The following is a 12,934-nucleotide window of genomic DNA, read 5'->3' as shown; positions in this document are numbered from 1 at the left end:
GGCTTTCTGGACACTTGGATTCGGAGGGGACAAGAGAGGAGTCAGGGTGACGCCAGACTCGGAGAAGCCTGTTCCTGAAACCAGACGAGGGATGGAGGTACCTCTTCTCAAAATGGGGTCACTGAGGGATGACAGGGCCTGGGAGCCTCCAGTCCGGCTGTCTCTCTGTCGCTCTTTGGTCGGGGTCTGTGTTTCCTGCCCAGCTGAGCGCAGGGAGGGCTGCCTGTTGCTTGGGTTCACCCTTGGGTCACTGGGCCCTAGCACAAGGCTGGTCAAAGAATATGCACTTGGGCTGGGCGCGGTGGCTCATGCCTGTAATCCCAGCACTTTGAGAGGCTGAGGCAGGAGGATCACTTGAGGTCAGGAGTTTGAGACCAGCCTGGCCAACATGGTAAAACCCCGTCTCTACTAAAACTACAAAATTAGCTGGGCATGGTGTAATCCCAGCTACTTGAGGGGTTGAGGGAGGAGAGTCCCTTGAATCTGTGAGGCGGAGGCTGTGGTGAGCCGAGATCGCCGCACTGCACTCCAGCCTCGGTGACAGAGCAAGACTCCATCTCAAAAAAAAAAAAGGAAGCGCTTGACTCCTGCCCACAGAATGGGTGAGAACCGGAACGGACAGGAGCACAGGGAAGAGAAAACAACACAAGGGGCTTAGCCCGATGACAACCAGTAGGATTACTTTTGCAGAAGAAAAAAATAGAAATGTTCCAAAGTCAACTAAAAAGTCTGACAGTACCAAATACTGGTAAGGAGGTGGAGCAGCTAAGACCCTCAGTCACCACTGCTGGGGGCACACACAGATAGGACCACCTCGGGAGGCTGGGCGGCAGCGTCCACTAAATGTGAAGCTACCCTACCCTCTGCCCTGGGCCATGCACTCCCGGGTATATTCCCTGAAGGAACACACGCACTGGCACCCCAGGAGATGCTACAAAGAGCTGGCTCACACCAGCGCTGCAGGAGGTGGAGAAACAGAATATTATACAGGGCTGGGCACAGCGGCTCATGTCTGTGATCCCAGCATTTTGGGAAGCTAAGGCAGGTGGATCGCCTGAGGTTAGAAGTTCAAGACCAGCCTAGTCAACATGGTGAACCCCAGTCTTTACTAAAAATACAAAAAAAAAAAAATTAGCCAGGCATGGCGGTGTGCGCCTGTTACCCCAGTTACTCGGGAGGCTGAGGCAGGAGAATCGCTTGAACCCAGGAGGCAGAGGCTGCAGTGAGCCAAGATCATGCCACTGTACTCCAGCCTGGGTGACAGAGCGAGACTCCATCTCAAAAAAAAAAAAAAAGGAATATTATATGGCAACAAAGAAGAATGACTATAGATACACACGGCACACGGACAGATCTCACACACAGGCCTAAGGGTGAAGCAAGGCACAGACAAGGACATGCTGGAAGATTCCATTTATGTCAAGTTCAAGAGCAGGCAAAATGACATTCTGTAATTCAAGGATGCACACCTCATGCTAAAATCTGTCAGGAAAAGCAAGTACACGATGACCACCAAGGTCAGGAGAGCGCTCACGACTGTGGTCATGGCTGACAGCGGATATCGGGGGGCTTCTGGGATGCTGTGCTCTGTCTTTACCCAGGGCTTGGTGGGGAAGTGTTGTTTGCTATGCAATTCTTTGCTAAGCTTACCTGTGTGTTTTACGCACTTTTCTGTGGGCATATTATAATTGACAATTATTAAAGGTTTTTGCAAAGCAGTGGAGTCAGAAGTGCTGTGTATATATATAGCACTTCAGAGTCAAACAACGTGGGGCCAGGCTGCAGCAGAAGATTTTCAGGGAAGGGACGACAGAACTAACTATGGAGGCCCCTGTGTGTGGCAGGAAAGGAGGGTTCCCAGGGAGAGAGGGACAGGGGTCGCCTGCGGGGAGGGCAGCAAGGGGTCTTCACCTGGGGACGGGTCTGTGGAGGGGCCAGTGCCTCGCAGGGTTCTATTGTCTCCCCACACCCAGTGCTGACCACGGACTGGGTGCAGCGAGGGAGGGAAGGAAAGGGGAGGGGAGTTGGCACCCCACTAAGCCCAGGAAGGCCGGCCGCCTTCCGCCTTTGGGAGTGAAGTGTGGGTGTGGTGAAACCAGGCTGGGAAGCGAACTGAAACCGCTGCACAATGCCGCTTTATCAGGAGTTCCCAGGACATGGCCAGGTGCCTGGTGGCAGGAGCAGGGAGGGCCCAGAAGGGAGACTCTCTAGGTGAAGACCACACTCACCCGGTGCTTCCACCCCTCAAGGTGTCTGCTCAAAAGCTCCAGGGCAGCCTGCCTGGAATGGAGATGGCAGAACGGGGGTGGGGAAAGCAGGACAGGGGAGTTTTCTAATCCTCGGGCTTAGCCCCAGGGGGCAGGGGAAGCCACCACAGTGATTAGGAGCCAGGACTTCTGTATCCAAGTCCAGCTCTGTAACCCAGGGCAGGTCTCCAGGCTCTCAGGCTCCTCCCTTAGGAAAGGGAGGTGATAGGCCAGCAAGGTGGCTCATGTCTATAATCCCAGCACTTTGGGAACCCAAGGCAGGTGATCACAAGGTCAAGAGATCAAGACCATCCTGGCCAACATGGTGAAACCCAGACTCTAATAAAAATATAAAAATTAGCTGGGCGTGGTGGCGGGCACCTGTAGTCCCAGCTACCTGGGAGGCTGAAACAGGAGAATCACTTGAATCCGGAAGGCAGAGGTTATAGTGAGCTAAGACCGTGCCACTGCACTCTAGCCTGGGGATAGAGTAACACTCCATCTCAAAAAAAAAAAAAAAAAAGAAAAAGAAAAAGAAAAAGGAAAAAAGAAAAGGGAGATAATAATATCATGTGTCTCTTGGGGCTGATGGGAGGGTCCACTACGTTGCTCACAGAAAGCATTCACACGGTGCCTGCTCATGTTAATAACAGCTCCTAGCAATGCACCTCATAGTCTGTGAGCACTGACTATGCATGCATCCTGCTGAATATACCTATAAGGAGATACCATTAGCACTCCATTTTACAGATGAGGACACCTGGGCTCAGAGAGGTGACATGACTTGTCAGGGGTCACACAGCTAGTAAGAGACAAAGCTGGCTCTGGAGGCCAAGCCCTTGACCTCCACTGTGTCAGATGGGTTAGGAGCTCCAGAATGGAGCCAGGGTTTGAGTGCCAGTTCTGCCACATATTTGCTGTGGGGCTGCTGGCCTGTGCCTCAGTTTCCCATTCTCAGAGAAAGTAAAACGATCAGGAATAGACAGCTCAAAGAAAAGGAAGATCAAGATGGCTTTCAGCAACACAAAGCTGTCCCGCTTTGCTCTGATTAGTATCAGAACCACGATGGGACCATTTGTCACCTATCTGACGGCAAAGGTGAGAGCGTCAGGTGACAATCATCTATTCCAGCAGGGGAGTGAGGAAACCTGGGTGCCATCAGGCACTGGGAGTGAAGTGTGGGCTGGACAACCTCCCTGGCAGAGTGAAACACTACTGGCAAAGCTAAAGGGACACCTGTCATGGACCACGAGGCCACAAGCTCAGAGTCACATCAGAGATGTGAGCACAGTCACTCTCAGGCAGGCACAGCCCTGTTCACAGCACAGAAAGACAATCATTCCTGGGGGCACTCGTGTGCATGGGACACTCAAGGCAGCACTCTGTCCTGAGAGTGAGCTTCGGAGCAGGAAACACAAAACGCAGGACAGAATATAAACATGGGAAGTCCGCTGCATCTGAGTAAAAACAAAAGGGAGGGGCGGGCACTTGGGGGAACAAATATTCCAAGAAAGAAGAAAATAAACCGGGAGTGGTGATGCTTTCTCTGGGAAGGGGACTGGCAGGCGGCTGGGAAAGAGATTTGCTCTCCCCGTGCATCCTTTTGTGCTGCGTGCAGTCCTTCAGTGATTATTTAGGGGAACAGGTAATACATGCACATGGATGGAAAACGTGCGTTCTTAAAACTAAAACACAGAAGAGAAATGAGGTTACTAACACCTCCTCAGGGTCTCTGGGCAGAGCCACACGACCATGCTCACAGATTTACAGCACACTCGTGCCTTGGCACACAGAGCTGGGACACCATGGTCTGGGGTTATTACGCTCACTACGGGATGAGAACCCAGAGGGGGAACAGGGTGCAAGGAGATGGAAACTGTCAAAAGTACCAAGTTCGGGCCGGGCGCAGTGGCTCATGCCTGTAATCCCAGCACTTCGGAAGGGCAAAGTGGGTGAATCATGAGGTCAGAAGTTCAAGACCAGCCTGGCCAACATGGTGAAATCCCATTTCTACTAAAGATATAAAAAATTAGCTAGGCATAGTGGCAGGCGTCTGTAATCCTAGCTACTCGGGAGGCTGAGGCAGGAGAATTGCTTGAACCCAGGAGGTGGAGGTTGCAGTGAGCTGAGAATGTACCACTGCACTCCAGCGACAAAGTGAGACTCCATCTCAAGAAAAAAAAATATATATATAGCACCAAGTTCAACATTTACCAAGCGCTTACTATATGCCAAGCATCGGGCTAAGCATGACGCACCCATCCTCCCACAGCCTGGAGAGGTGGCTGCCAACACTCCCTGTAACAGGTGAAGAACCAGAGGCCTAGGGAAGCTCCATCTCTTCCCCAGGGGCTCCCAGCTAGTGGGGAAGGCTAAGGGATGTGTGTGGACTGGGCAGCCCCAGCAGGGAAGTTCCCAGTGACCCTCGGGAAGGCAGCGGATGACCTCCCAGCCTGGGAAGGGTCAGGGCAGGACAGGAGCACCCCAGGAAACAGGCTTCAGTGAGCGGTGGCTTCTGTTGCATCTGCCAGAGCTGGCTCCCTTGGGATGGGAAAGTGTTCCTCTTCTTACCTTCCCTGACCACCCCCCCCCCAACCTTCCTGTGGGCCCAGGCAGCTGACAGAAAAGAAGCCATGGCCCCGGATGGGTGACTAGGCGGGAAGGGCCCCACTTCCCTGGCCATGACTTGGAAGGAGGCTGCATCCTGCTGGCAGCATCTGCAAGACTGGGCTGGGTGATGGCAGAAACAGCTGCTGGGGACACCCCTAACCGGTGTCTGGCCAGGAAGTCTGGCTCACTATGAGCCAGCAGGACGAGAAGTAGGCGAGAAAGGAAAGGGAGGCCCTGAGGGAGGTAGGGACCCAGCTCCTGGAAACTACCCAGCGGGGACGGGTCCCCGTGGAGCTTCTGTCTACAAAGGAGCCTGGGTAAGAACCTACTGGACAGGAACTGGGCCCGTCTCATCCAAGCCAGTTCGAAATCACGGGAGGGCAGCCCTGGTGGGCAGTGACGCTGAAGCCCCAAGGCCTGGGGTTCAAATCCTACCTCTGCAACTTGCCTGCTGTGTGACCTGAGGCAAGTTCCACACCTCTCTGGGTCTTGCGTTTCTCATCTCTAGAGTGGGAACGATACTAGCCCCTATTTCACAGGCTGCTGTGAATCTGAAGTGAGGTAACCCGGGTAAAGTGCTGACGACCTCGGCTGGCAAGAGGATGCTCCTCCGTCACTGCCCCTCGTCCTGTCCGCCCTCTTCTGCCCCGACTGCCACAGCAGCCTCGCTGTCACCACCCCCCACAATCCATCCCGCACACAGCAGCCTGAGCAATCTTTATAAAAGGAAAACCAGATGTCACTAAAGTCTCTGATGACTTCCCATTATGCACAGAATGGAATCCACACGCCCCACCTGGCCCTGCCTGGCCCTGCTGTAGCTGCCACGGCCTCCACGCCTCTGACGCCACACTGGCTTTCTTTGGCTGTTTGACTTCTTCCTTTTATACTTTATGTACTTATTTAACTGCTCATTGCAGAGCAAGGCTACCATGCAGGCCTGTTAGATGACCCTCGAATATCCAAGGTCACTCCAACCTCAGGGCCTCGGCACCTCTGTACCCATGACCTGTTACGTTCTTTCCACTTCCCTCCAGGCCTTGCTCACATTCTCTCATCAGTCAGATGTCACCTTCTCCAGAAAGCGCTCCTCCACTCCCCAGGCTGGGTCAGATGCCTCCTCCGGGTTCCTATGGTCCCTGCACCTCCATCCCAGCCCCCGCCCCTCTGTGCCCCTCCCCACCATCCAGTCCCAACCCTTTGGCCTGAATACACCCCCATCCCACCTTGACCCCTCTGCCTGGTTACACCCTCATCCCACCCTGACCCCTTTGGCCTGAGTACACCCCCATCCCACCTTGACCCCTCGGCCTGGTTACACCCCCATCCCACCCTGACCCCTCTGCCTGGTTACACCCCCATCCCACCCTGACCCCTCTGCCTGGGTACGCCTCCATCCCACCCTGACCCCTCTGCCTGGTTACACCCCCATCCCACCCTGACCCCTCTGCCTGGTTACACCCCCATCCCACCCTGACCCCTCTGCCTGGGTACGCCTCCATCCCACCCTGACCCCTCTGCCTGGGTACGCCTCCATCCCACCCTACCCCTCTGCCTGGGCTCCCCCATCCTACCCTGACCCCTCACATAGGCCTCTCCTTCACAGCCCTGGCCTCTCTGCCACTGACTGGGGACAGCAGCAGGTCTGTCTCCTTCACTGTACTATAATCTACAAGGGTAGAGCTGGGCTGTGCTGGTTACCACCGGGACCAACAATCAGAAAGAATGTTACAAGGCCTCGCCCAGCCTCCAACTTTCTCCTCCATCCTCCCTACTGAGAGGTTCCAGTCAGTACAATTCTCTTTCCCAGCTGTCAGCCCCTGCACCTGCCCCCAAGGGCAGTTGGGGCAAAGCTGCAGTCATCGTCCCAGATGCCTGAGGGCGTAAAGGTGAAAGCCTTCCCAGCCTGCCTTCTCCTCTGAGCATGGGGACTCGGTGGGGACAAGGTCCCGGCTAAGCCAGTCATGTGAACCATCTCCCCACCTGTTTCCAACCAGCCTGGTGGGTGGGTGGGTCCATAAACCTCCCATCTCATGGCGGAGGAAATCATTTCAGCGAGGGCCACAGAGCTGTGCAAAGCAGGACTTGGAAGGAAGGGAGGCCTGGAGCCTGCTGGGAGCACAGTGGTCCAGCCGCTGGGGGCGTCACTTGGCAACTGCAAGGAAAGGGCTCCAGCTTTTCTACTGCTAGGCACGCGCCAGAGAGACTCTGGCCATGGTCTACAAGGATACTCATTCCGGAAGGCCTGTCACCGCACCATTACAGCCCCAACAGGAGAGCACCTCAGCGGCCATCAACAGGTGAAGAGCCAACTCCCATGTGACACCATCACAAAAAGAAATAGCAGCAGAAAAAAATGAATGGCCTGGCCCAGACCGCCACATATCCCCACGGAGGGAGAGCCAGACTCCAAGGCTCAGCTCAAAGCCTGGTGCAGGGGTGTGCGCCTGTAATCCCAGCTCCTCAAGAGGCTGAAGTGGGAGGATCTTGGGTCCAGGAGTTAAGAGTTCAGTCCAGGCAACCCAGCAAGACCCCATCTCAAATACACCTAAAATGTTGAGCAAACAGAGCAAGTTGTAGAATGACATATTTATGGTGACACCATTTATCTGAACTGTGAAACGGTGGTCAGCCTCTGCTGGCCGAAGGAACTGCCCAGGCAGGGAGCTTCCAAAAGACTGAGGCCAGCCTCAGCCCAGACCAAGTAAGTTGGAAAGAAAATTTCCATGGTGGGCCTGGGCCAAAGCGTCTTTTCAAAGCTCTCTGGGGGGGTTCCACTGTGCAGCCAGGGGCAAGAGCTATTGTTGGTGAATACATCCAAAGGCAGTAAAAGCATGAAAGGCTGCAGAGGAATGGCGACTGCCAAACCCAGGACAGTGGCTGCCCCTGGAAGGGAGGGAGGAAGGGGTGTGAGGAGGAGACCCTTGGCCTCTAACCGTATCATGGTGCGCTCTGTCCCAGGCCAGAGGCTGGCTGGATGCATCAGTGTTTCATTATACTGAAAGCTCTACTTTTTCCCCTAGCCCAGTGTGTCGAAGGAATAAAAGTGGCAAATAAGAAATCATTTGTCCAAGGTTGGTAAGTGACAAGGGAGGGACCTGAATATGGGTCTCCAATGCCCAAACCCTATCCTTCCTTATCTGTGCCAAACGCCGAGATGCTGAGTGAGCTGGCACCGCAAGGCTGGGAGTCTGGGCCAGCTTCAGAGGGCTGCCTGGCAGTGTGCCGGCTCCCCGACCCTGCCAGAGCCAGGTGGGGATGGGGTGGCGGCCAGAGAAAGCCAGAGGCAGGAGAAGCAAGGGTCTCCACTGTCTCTCCCCAGGCAGCAGCAAGACTAATGCTTACACAGCAACTACTGGATGCGGGGCCTTGGGCCACAGCTCTCTACCTGGCATCCTCACAGCAATTCTATGAGGCAATGCTAACGCTATGCCCATTTTGCAGAAGAGGAAACAGAGGTCCTCACGCACCCTGTGAGTGATGGAGCAGGGTATGTACCAGGCATCGCTGGCCCAGCACTGCTCTCCGAATCACACTCCATCACAGCCTCACGAAGCTCCACACACCGGTACTCCTCAGCCCTCCGCTGCTCCCACTGTCCCTCCCAGGATGAGAGCCCCCTCAGGGTCTCACCAGGAACCTGCACAGACTCTGTTGCCCTGGATCCCCAACTCTGCAGGGCCTCTGCACACTGCTCCTCTGAGCCCATGCCCAGCCCTCCTCTTCATCCTTCAGAGCCTTCCTAGGGGAAAGGGACTTGGGCTTCAGCCCAGGGTAGGGGCACCCTCCCAGCTCCCTGCTGGCTGAGGGGCTGATTCCACTCTGCTCCCAAGGGGAATGAGTGCCCGCTGAGGCTGGGGGCTCTCCGGGTCTTGTCCCCTGCCCCACTCCCAGCACCTGGTGCAGTGCCCAACAGTCAACCCCCAGCAACGTCATATCCTCTGCAGGCCAGGCAGGGCTTCAGCGGGACCAGGACCGAGGCAAGGAAGCCCACCGAGCAATTCCGCAGGCACCCTAATAAACAAGGTAAGGAGGGAGGGAAGGGCTGGGCACACGACAGAATGAGAGCCTGCAGCCAGTGTGAGCCAGGGTGGTACCAGGCCAGCTGAGAGTGAGCGACCTGTCAGTGACAGGGGACAGGGTGGGTAAAGGATTCCCAGCAGAAGAACAGGAAGGTCAGAGAACAGGCGGAAGGTGCAGGCCCGGAGTTAGAGAACAGCAAACAGGCCAGGGAGAAACGGGCAGAGCCACAGAAGTGAGGTGGGAGGGACAGGACCACAGTGAGAGCTTAGGGTTTTAAGAACAGTGAACACCCAACTCTGCCTGGGGTACCACCCAGGGACACCCTCCCCAGTCAGAAACTCATCTGACTCCCTCACTCGGACTCCAGGCCACCCACAAACACCCCACTCCCAGAGGCACACAGGAATCTTCCCTGCCAGATCACACCCTTCCAAGTAAACCAAGACAATCTGATCCTTTCCAGGGAGTAGCCCGGCCCTGCCCAGCCCCCTGCTTCCAGGAGAGACCGAATGGCTGGCTGCGGACAAGGTGGCAACCAGGGGCAGGAGCCCTGGAATCACTCAGGCCCAGCTTCGATTCTCACTCTGCCTTCAGCAGAAGCTTCTGAGCCTCACTTTTCCCGTCTGTAAAGTAGGTTGGTCCTGAGCACTCACTTCACAAGAGTGCAGCAGGAGTGAAATAAGACCGCCGCGCACACAGGGTGTGGAGCACGGTGTGAGCCCTCATTAAACGTTAACCGACGTTCTGATGACTTCAGAGGCGTCGGCCAGAGGAGGGCTCTGGGCCAGAACTCCGGAGTTGGAATTCCAGCGCACAACTTATGCATCGGGTGACCTTGGGCAAATCACGTTACCTCTTAACACCAGGTTAAGACCCTCTAAGGCTGTAGTGAGGGCTGAATAAGCCAATACAAGCAAAGTGTTAAAAAGAGGGTCTAGCCCATAGTAAGTGCTTCATTAGTGTTTCCTATTATTATTATTTGCGGGAGGGTTCCCCCTTCTCCAGCCACCAGGAAGCATCTCTAACCACGCCCCTGGATTCCCCACCCGGCCCCCGGTCCCCTGCAATAGGCTCCTCCTTGGGTTTTAATTTCTGAGTCTGGAAAACACCTGCCGTACTGTCAGATTCTGACCTTTGCACCTTCTAGGCACGCCCCAACTTTGATGCCCTAAAAGATGCCCCCGAACCTAAAACTCATTCATCTGCTCCTCTGGGGGCAGTTTTAAACCTCCAACCTGGCGCCCCCGTGGCTGTGACCTCTGACCCTCGTAGGCGCAGCCTCCCCTCAAATTATAAACTTTGACCCTACCTTTATTGAGATTTGCCCAGATCCCCTCGAACGCGCACCCAATTCGAATTTCAAACTTTGCACTCCCCTTCGCCACGCCCCCTTCGCTAGTCTGACCTCCGGGCTCCACTACCCCTCCCTCCAGTCAGCGTTAACCCCCGACCCCTCGGAATCGACCCTGCCCTCCACCAGTGAACTTTGACCCCGGCGGCCCCGCCCCCTCCTCGCGGAAATGCTGTCCCGCCGCCAGCCCCAGGCCCACTACAAGCCCCTGGCTGGACGCGTTATCCTACCGGCTCGGCACCGCAGTCGCTCGCGGCCTAGATGCTTCGCCTGGAACTCCACGCCCTCGCGCCTCCTTCAGCTCTCTTGCGCCGCCGCCATCGCGGTTACTGCTGCCGCCATGTTGAATCCCCAACGAATATCCGGGGCTTTCCCCCCCTCCTCCTTCACCGCCCACCAGTCCCCATAGCAACGAAGCTGACCGGGCAGTGGGCAGGACCAGAGTGGGGGCGGAACCGGCGCTTCTCCAAGCCCGCTCCAGCCTCCGATTGGTGCAGAGCGTCCAATCGATGACATTCGGGCAGAAAATGCCAAGCGGGGATTGGAAATTTTGGAAAAGGTGCGGGAAGGCTGGCTCCCAGCCCACTGAGGTCCTTAAAGGGGAAATGACTGTTTTCGTGTGATACCGATTTCTCAACTTCCCCCTAAAAGGAGTTAGGGGCTGGGAGAGAGTAATGGGTTAATTATGGCCAGAAATAGTTCTTAAGCACTTACTCGGAGCCAGGCACCTGGATAAATGCTTTATTTGCATTTTTCTCGCTGCATACACAACCCTGTGGTATAATATAATTAATACCTGTTTTACAGATAAAGAAACAGGTTCAGAGGGTGAAATAGCTGGCTTGACATCATAGTAAGAAGGTAATGAGTTTTTAACGCTGGTCTATCTGAGCCTGGGAACCTAATACTGTTTGATCTTTAATTTTTAAATAAGTTTTTAAAAAAATAACTAGTCAAAATATTGGAAACAAACACCTGACGTCCCATTTTTAGAATTATTTTATTTTATTTTTATTTATTATTATTATTTTTGAGACGTTGTTTCGCTCTTGTTGCCCAGGCTGGAGTGCAATGTCACGATCTCGGCTCACTGCAACCTCCGCCTCCCGGGGTTCAAGAGATTCTCCTGCCTCAGCCTTCCGAGTAGCTGTAATTACAGGCATCCACCACCATGCCCGGCTAATTTTTTTGTATTTTTAGTAGAGATGAGGATTTCGCCACATGGGCCAGGCTGGTCTTGAACTACCAACCACAGTTGATCCACCCGCCTCGGCCTCTTAGAGTGCTGGGATTATAGGTGCAGGCCACCGCGTCTGGCATTTTTCTTTTATTTTTAAAGAGAAGGTTTCACCATGTTGGCCAGGCTGCTCCAACTCCTGGGCTCAAGCTATCCTCCTGCCTCAGCCTCCCAAAGTGCTGGGATTGCAGGCGTGAGCCACCGTGCCGGACCAGACAGCTTTTTTCTCCACGATCTTATTTTTTGGACGCCAGCCTTCCTGCTGTTCCTGAACACTCTCAGGTGTGCTCCCACCTCACGGTCTTTGCATTGGCTGTTCCTCTGTCTAGAACTTACTCTTCCCCTAGGTATCCTTATAGTTCCCTTCCTCCCCCCCTCTCTTTTTTTTAAATAGGTTGTTTTTTTTTTTTTTTTTTGAGACAGAGTCTCACTTTGTTTCCCAGGCTGGAGTGCAGTGGCACCATCTCGGCTCACTGCAACCTTTACCTTGCGGGTTCCTGTAAACCTCCTGAGTAGCTGGGATTATAGGCATGCACTGCCCGGCTGACTTTTGTATTTTTAGTAGAGGCGGGTTTTGCCATGTTGGCCAGGCTGGTCTTGAACTCCTGACCTCAGATGATCCAACCACCTCGGCCTCCCAAAGTGCTGGGGTTATAGGCGTGAGCCACCGCACCTGTCTCTTCCTCCCTTTTCTGGGGCTTTACACGGATGTCACTTTCTTAGTGAAATAATTCCCTTGCTCACCCGTAGGAAAGCAGCAAACATCTCTCTCCCATATTACCCAACTCTGTCTGCATTTAACTTACTGATCGTTGCTAATTGTAGTTACTGCTAGTTGGTTGTCTCCTCTGCTGGAATGTCAGCCCATGACAACATGGGTTTCTGTCTTTGTTCACTGCTGCATTCCCAGCGCCCTGGTGTGTAGATGCTCAGTAAACACTGACTGTAAATATCACCAGAAGGGATGTTTGAAATGAATGGTAAATGAATGGTGGAAGGGATGTTTGAATGAATGATAATTCCATCGCTTCAGAGATACTTTTAAATGTCTGGTGCTTCTCCTCTGCCCTAGAACATCTATATAGTAGGCATTTAATTAATTTCTACTAATGTTGGTGGCAATAATGAATGATTAGTTAATTTTTCTTTGTGTTTACCTAAATTTTTTCTTTTTATTTGTTCGTTGTTTCTTTGTATTTTTTTGAAAGCGGCGGGGGGGGTGTCTTACTCTCTCGCCCCGGCTGGGTTGCAGTCTGCAACTCCTGGGCTCAAGTGATCCTTCCACCTCAGCCTCTCAAGTAGCTGGGACTGTAGGCATATGCCACCACACCAGCTAATTTTTTTTTTTTTTTTGAGACAGAATCTTACTTTTTCAACCAGGCTGGAGTGCAGTGGTGCGATCTTGGCTCACTGCAATCTCTGCCTCTGGGGTTCAAGCAACTCCTGGGTGACTGCCACCATGACTGG

The 12,934-nt window shown here is 53.9% G+C and overlaps 1 protein-coding gene across 4 annotated transcripts in view; it reads right to left on the bottom strand.

Annotated features, from left to right (window-relative positions):
• Positions 1-10,590, bottom strand: part of PAK4 (p21 (RAC1) activated kinase 4) — a 50,585-nt gene extending 39,995 nt beyond the window's left edge. For 2 of the 4 annotated variants that reach the window (XM_002762092.8, XM_008987974.6), the window contains exon 1: positions 10,461-10,590. The gene's annotated coding sequence lies outside the window, so the exon portion shown is untranslated. Of the gene's footprint in view, positions 1-10,188; positions 10,325-10,460 lie in introns of those variants that run through there. The other 2 variants (XM_054250743.2, XM_054250744.2) reach the window with 1 other exon arrangement.
• Positions 10,591-12,934: the final 2,344 nt, after the last annotated feature.

This window comes from Callithrix jacchus, chromosome 22 (genome assembly GCF_049354715.1).
Source record: "Callithrix jacchus isolate 240 chromosome 22, calJac240_pri, whole genome shotgun sequence".
Lineage (NCBI taxonomy): Eukaryota > Metazoa > Chordata > Mammalia > Primates > Cebidae > Callithrix > Callithrix jacchus.
This window is presented reverse-complemented; position numbering and strand designations above follow the sequence as displayed.